The 7,242-nt window shown below is 43.2% G+C and overlaps 1 non-coding gene across 1 annotated transcript; it reads right to left on the reverse strand.

The window, feature by feature from the left end:
- Positions 1 to 6,663: 6,663 nt before the first annotated feature.
- LOC114809675 lies at positions 6,664 to 6,801 on the reverse strand. The gene has a single exon (XR_003757452.1). It is a non-coding gene; the product is annotated as a small nucleolar RNA SNORA7 (small nucleolar RNA).
- Between the last annotated feature and the right edge of the window lie 441 nt (positions 6,802 to 7,242).

Consider the following 7,242-nt stretch of genomic DNA (forward strand, 5'->3'; position numbering starts at 1 on the left):
CCACTTCCACTTGTCTGCTGTGAGACCTTGGGTACATCACTTAACCTATCTGGGCCTCAGTTACCTCATCTGTAAAATGGGGATGAAGACCGTGAGCCCCTTGTGTGCCAGAGACTGCGTCTAACCTGATGAACAGTGCTTGGCACATTGTTATAAATTGTGCTCTCCCAAGCATTTAGTACAGTACTGTACACACAGTAAGCTCTCAATAAATATGACTGACTGAATATTAAGTGCTTAACAAGAACCATTATTATCATTATTACTATTACCATCAGCACTGAAGCACCCAATCAATTTGCCCCCTCCTATATCACCTCGCTACTGTCCTATTACAATCCTTCCCTCTCACTTTGCTCTTCTAATGCCACCCTACTCACTGGACCAAGATCTTGGCTAGTTCCCTGCCAACCTCTCGTCCACGTCCTCCCTCTGGCCCGGATCGCCTTCCTTCTTCATATCCAAAAGGCAATTACTCCCGCCCCCCACTTCAAAGATTTACTGAAGGCACATCTTCTCCAAGAGGCCTTCCCTAACTATCCCTCTGTCTTTTCTTCCACTCCCTGCTGGTCAGCATGGTGTAGCAGAGAGAGCCCGGGCCCTGGGAGTCGGAAGGTCATGAGTTCGAATCCCGGCTCCACCACTTTTCTTCTGTGTGGCCTAGGACAAGTCACTTGACTTCTCTGTGCCTCAGTTCTCTCATCTGTATAATGGGCATTGAGACTGTTAGCCCCATGTAGGACAGGGACTGTGTCCAACCCAACTTACTTGTATCCACCCCAGCGCTTAGTACAATTCCTGGCATGTAGTAAGAGTTGAAAAAATACCACAATTATTATTGCTCCCTTTATTCATCCCCCATCCTTACTCCACAGCACTGATGTATATAGCCCTAATTCATTTATTTATATTAATGTTTTTCTCCCCTTCCAGACTGTACATATCCATAATTCATATATTTATATTAAAGTTTGTCTCCCCTTCTAGACTGTAAGCTTCCTGTGGGCAGGGAATGTGTCTGCTATATTGTTATATTGAATTATTCTGAGCGCTCATGGCAGTTGGGTGCATACGGTAAGCACGTGGTAAATGCAATTGATTGACTAAATCCCTGGTTAAATGCAAAATGTTATGACTTGTCACAGTACAGTCACTAGATGACCATCAATACTCCATCTGGCTTTGTCTGTGTAGCTACTACTCAGCCTTGGAATACGATTAACATTTACCTCATTGTCATAATTCCGGATTTTCGTTCTCAGCATTACTGTCACAGATGTATAAAAAGTAGTATTTGTTCAGTGCATGCTACATGCTAAATGCTGGGGTAGATCCAAGATAATCAGGTCTGACACAGTCCCTGTCCCATATGGGTCTCAGCGTGGCTCAGTGGAAAGAGCCTGGGCTTTGGAGTCAGAGATCATGAGTTCGAATCCCAGCTCTGCCACTTGTCAGTTGTGTGACTGTGGGCAAGTCACTTCGCTTCTCTGTGCCTCAGTTCCCTCATCTGTAAAATGGGGATGAAGACTGTGAGCCCCACCTGGGACAACCTGATTCCCCTGTGTCTCCCCCAGCACTTAGAACAGTGCTCTGCACATAGTAAGCGCTTAACAAATACCAACATTATTATAATCCAAGTGGATGAGAGAACGGGTGTATTAAATCTCCATTTCCTAGATGAGGAAACTGGAGCCCAGAAATTAAATTACCCACAGTCACACAGCAGGCAAGTGCAGGATCTTGGATTAGAATCAGTTTCCCTGATCCTAAGCCCATGCTCTGTCCACTAGGCCACACTACTTAAATTGAATTCATGGAGTTCTATTTAGTAGTCATGGGGAACTGCAGGAGATAGAGATAACCCTGAGCTAGATCAAGAAGTCGGTTGAATTTGTGTGTTCACTTCTCGTTATTTCCTCACAGTAGACATTAACTCTCCACTGCTACTTTCCAGCACTGTAAATTTCTATGCTTCCAGGAAACTTTAAGTGTGACACTTCCAAGGCATGGACAATTACATGCATTGGTAGTCCTACCATCATTCATTCAATAGTATTTATTGAGCGCTTACTATGTGCAGAACACTGTACTAAGCGCTTGGGATGTACAAATCGGCAACAGATACGGTCCCTACCCATTGACGGGTTTACAGTCTAATCGGGGGAGACGGACCGACAAAAACAATCGCAATAAATAGAATCAAGGGGATGAACATTTCATCCCATCAGTAGCATAACTTTCAAAAACAAAGTACAGAGTATTGCAAAGATACATATCCACCCATAAATTCATTCAGTCGTATTTACTGAGCACTTACTGTATGCAAATCACTGTACTGAGAGCTTGTGAGAGTACAATACAGTAATGGAAACATTCCCTGCCCAGAATTAGCTTTACAGTCTAGAGGGGGGAGACCAACATCAATATTAATAAATAAACTACAGATATGTACCTAAGTGCTGTGGAGCTGGGAAGGGGGAAGAGCAAAAGGAGCAAGGCAGGGAGACACAGAAGGGAGTGGGAGAAGAGGAAAGGGGGAACTTAGCCTGGGAAGGCCTCTTGGAGGAGATGGACCTTCAATAAGGCTTTGAAGAGGGGGAGAGTAATTGTCAGATTTGAGGAGGGAGGAAATAAGTGGTGTTTATTGAGTGTTCGTGTGCAGAACACTATTATATTGTTCTTGCCAAAGCATTTACTATAAAGTCAACTGACACGCTCCGTGCCCACAAGAAGCTTACAACCTAGAGGTGGATAACCGCCGAAGCCCAATAGTTTTTTAACGTTTCACCAGAAATCAATGGCATCTCTTGAGTGCTTATCGGGTGTAGAGCACTGTACTAGATGCTTAATGTTGCGCTATCAAGCTCCTTCTAGGGGGGATTGTGTCTATGTTGTACTCCCCCAAGCACGCAATACAGTGTTCTGCACACAGTAAGCATTCAATCAAACCCGCTGATTGACAGGCACAAATCGTGACTATTAAAGCAACACATGCTAGTTTGACCTCGATGCTAAAGAACCTTGTTACTGAAAACACTCTCGGTTCATGACAAAAATTAATTCTTTCATCAGACCTAAAGCCACTTGTGCTTATTAATATATGCAATTTCAAGAGCTCCAAAGTCTAGAATTAATTACCATTTTAATATTTGATATTTGCCTGCACATTTTACTTTATAAATATGTTATCGAAGCTTTTTCTCTCGGTCCAATATATATTAGCCATCTCGAACGTCACAGCACTTAAAGAGAATCCTGACACATGTTATTACCAAAATGGAAGGGTGAGAACAATGTTAAATTAATACAATATTTATAGAAATCTCAGTATGAATGATGGGAAAGCCAATTTTTGTTCTTTTTAAAGCAGCAAGGGTGTTCATATTTAAACCTCATGCTCTCTCTAACCTCCTTAGCATAATTGGAATGTGATTTGAGTCAGATAAATGTTGTATCTGAAAAAATGCAAATAAATGAGGAGCAGAAACAGATTTGAGAAGCGCATGAATTAACTGATGTCCTGAGGTCCTGGAATAGCTGGAAGTCTTACTTTATTATTTTTCCCCCGCTAAAGCTGGGAGGTAAAACTATGAGGCTATATCCGTCTTTGCAAGTGTCATCCATCCCCTTTCCCTATTGTACCCATAGTCATAATTTCCCGGTTATATACTCTTGTTATATACACTTGTGAATAATTATCTGCTTCTGAAAAGAAGTGGGAATTCTTTGGATCTGCGAGGTAGAATATGGCACCCATGCTGAATTGCGTCTCAAATTAAAAATCACTGATGTGTCATCTGAAGTGAAAACCCAGCCACTGCGGACAACAAAATCCCAAATTAACCACAGATTGGTTTATACTCCATGTGCTGGTATTCAAATTAGTGTCATCTAGTTTGGCACATGGGATCAGAGTGAGAGAAGAGGAGGAATCAGGCAAGGTGGTGTGGCTTTCATTTAATAAGCGTGTAAAATCACTTGAGAAAGTAGTCAGAAAAATATTCACACATCAACACCCAGGACTTAAATTGTCATTTTAAAGGACAGTGCAGCTCATCTCTTTTAAAACCAGGAGCTAAACACCACCACAAACCCCTAAAAATATTTTGCATGTGTTTTTTCTTTCCAGTTAACAATTTATGAATATATTGTGGTGGCATTTACATCTTACTATGTGCTAAGCACTGGGGTAGATACAAGTTCATCAGATCCCACATGGGATTCACAGCCTGAGTAGTAGGAAAAATGGATATTGAATTCCCCTTTTTCAGAGGAGAGAACTGAGCCACAGAGAAGTAAAGTGGCATGCCCAAGGTCAGAGAGCAGGTACTTGGCAGAGCTGGAATTAGAACCCAGCTCCGCTGACTCCCAAGCCTGTGCTAATTTCCACTAGGCCACAATGCTTCCCATAAAACATATCCTAAAGGGCACTGTGTAAGATCTTCGGGAAAGAATACATATTTGAATATAAATGTTTATCAAAAGTTAAGAATCTATGTACTTCATACACAAAATGGAAAAAATGAATAGCTTTCTGTAATTTGTAAGCAAATGTTCACATTCATTTCCAATCATCTGGGTAACTCTTTCGGCTCATCAGGTTTTATCATCATCCAGAATCTTAGACGGTCAGTCATTTCAAAGTTACTCATTGCAGAAGACTTCATCTTAGAGGCACAGTGTTCTCTGAACCCATATATCTGAAGACGAGTGCAGCCATGTTTTAGTCTACCTCAAGAACGCCTACCCCACAACCTTAGCTCTTCAGTGACTAGGTGGAACTAAATACTATCACAAACTTCTGAAACCTAAATAGCACTAATCCAGGCTTTGCCACTAGTCTGCTGTGTGACCTTGGGTAAGTCATTTCACTTTTCTGAGCCTCATTTACCTCATCTGTAAAATGGGGATTAAAACTATGAGCCCCATGTGCTGCTTATGACCAGAGCAACTGTACTTAGTGCTTGGGAGAGTGCGACACAACCGTCACCTAAAGTGAGAAAGAAGGGTGCTATCCTGGCTATTCCCTTTTTTTTTTCATTTTTGTCTGATGGCCTTCCCTTGTTTAATGCGATAAAATCCCACCCCGTAGACACTGGATTGTTTTTCTCATCTTTTTTTTCACTGAAGTCTGCACTGTATCCAACCTGATTTGCTTGCATTCCCCCGCAGTGTTTAGTACAGTACCTGGCTCATAGTAATAATAATAATGTTGGTATTTGTTAAGTGCTTACTATGTGCCGAGCACTGTTCTAAGCGCTGGGGTAGACATAGGGGATTCAGGTTGTCCCACATGGGGTTTACAGTCTTAATCCCCATTTTACAGATGAGGCAACTGAGGCCCAGAGAAGTTAAGTGACTTGCCCACAGTCACACAGCTGACAAGTGGCCGAGCCGGGATTCAAACTCATGACTTCTGACTCCAAAGCCCGTGCTCTTTCCACTGAGCCATGCTGCTTCTCTAAGTACTAGTACTTCTAGTAAGCACTTAGCATGTACCGTAGTTATAATTAGTAATAATAATAATAATGATGGTATTTGCTAAGCACTTCACTACGTGCCAGGCACTGTCCTAAGCTCTGGGGTGGATACAAGGAGATCAGGTTGGGCGCAGTCCCTGTCCCACGTGGGGTTCACGGTCTCAAACCCCATTTTATAGATGAGGTAATTTAGGCCCAGAGAAGTGAAGTGACTTACCCAAGGTCACACAGCAGGCAAGGGGAGGAGCCGGGATTAGAACCCATGACCTCTTGACTCAAGGCCCATGCGCTATCCACTACACCATGCTGCTTCTTTAGTAGCAGTAGTATTCAACTGTTAGACCTGAACAGAATTTGTTTATTCTCTAGGTTAAATTTGAGGCTACTTTGCTATATAATCATAAATCAAGAACAACTCTATCCAACCTCTATTCATAAGGATCAAATAATAATAATAATACTGTTGGTATTTGTTAAGCGCTTACTATGTGCCGAGCACTGGGGTAGACACAGGGTAATCAGGTTGTCCCACGTGGGGCTCACAGTCTTAATCCCCATTTTACAGATGAGGTAACTGAGGCACTGAGAAGTTCAGTGACTTGCCCAAAGTCACACAGCTGACAAGTGGCCGAGCCGGAATTCGAGCCCATGACCTCTGACCCCCAAGCCCGTGCTCTTCCCACTGAGCCACGCTGCTTGGTGTGAACCTAGAAATTCCCCTTACGATTCCAGGAGCTGTATAGGCCTCAAGGACTTCTTGTCTTGTCTTACGCTGACAAGTCTTTTCTGACCCATAGCGACTCCACGGACACATCTCTCCCAGAAGGCCCCGCCTCCATCTACCATCCCTCGGATAGTGGGAAGCAGCGTGGCTCAGTGGAAAGAGCACGGGCTTGGGAGTCAGAGGTCATGGGTTCGATTCCACATCATTAAGACTGTGAGCCTCACGTGGGACAACCTGATTATCCTTGTATCTACCCCAGTGCTTAGAACAGTGCTCGGCACATAGTAAGCGCTTAACAAATACCAACATTATTATTATTATTAGTGGATCCAAAGAGTTTTCTTGGTAAAAATCCGCAAGTGGTTTACCATCGCCTCCTTCCGCACAGTCCACTGGAGTCTCCTCCCTCGACTCTCTCCCGTGCTGCTGCTGCTGCCCAGCACGGGTGAGTTTTTTTTAACTTGTAGCAGATGACCTTCCACTCACTAGCCACTGCCCAAGGTAGGAATGGAATGAGTAGGCCTCTGCTTGACTCTCTCTCCCGTAGTTGAGACTGGTAGAGTACTGGAAACTCTCCAGGTGCGACCCTGAGAGAGGTCCTCAGGGACTAGCGTGGATTTAATTTGCTTCCCCACCTTCAAAACCTTGCTAAAATTATATCTCTGCTGAGCAACCATTCCTGCCTAATTTCTTTTTCCCACTTATTCATCCTCCCTTCTGTGTCACCTATGGATTTGGTGATACTCACCCTTTCCCCCATCTGGAAATTATCTTAATATCTGTCTCCCTCACTACACTATATGATTCTTGTGGGCAAGGATCATGTCTACCAACTCCCTCTTACACCGTGCTTAACTCAGTGCTTTGTATTCAGTAAAAACTCAAATATCCTTTTTTGTTTGTCTTTGCGACACAGTTGAAAAAGATGCAAGAGAATTAAATTCAAACCAAGATATAAACACTTAAGTTCACTAACTCTTTCTTCCCAAAGAAGCAGCATGGCTCAGTGGAAAGAGCCTGGGCTTCGGAGTTAGAGGT

This window comes from Ornithorhynchus anatinus, chromosome 2 (assembly GCF_004115215.2).
Source record: "Ornithorhynchus anatinus isolate Pmale09 chromosome 2, mOrnAna1.pri.v4, whole genome shotgun sequence".
In the NCBI taxonomy this organism is placed as follows: domain Eukaryota; kingdom Metazoa; phylum Chordata; class Mammalia; order Monotremata; family Ornithorhynchidae; genus Ornithorhynchus; species Ornithorhynchus anatinus.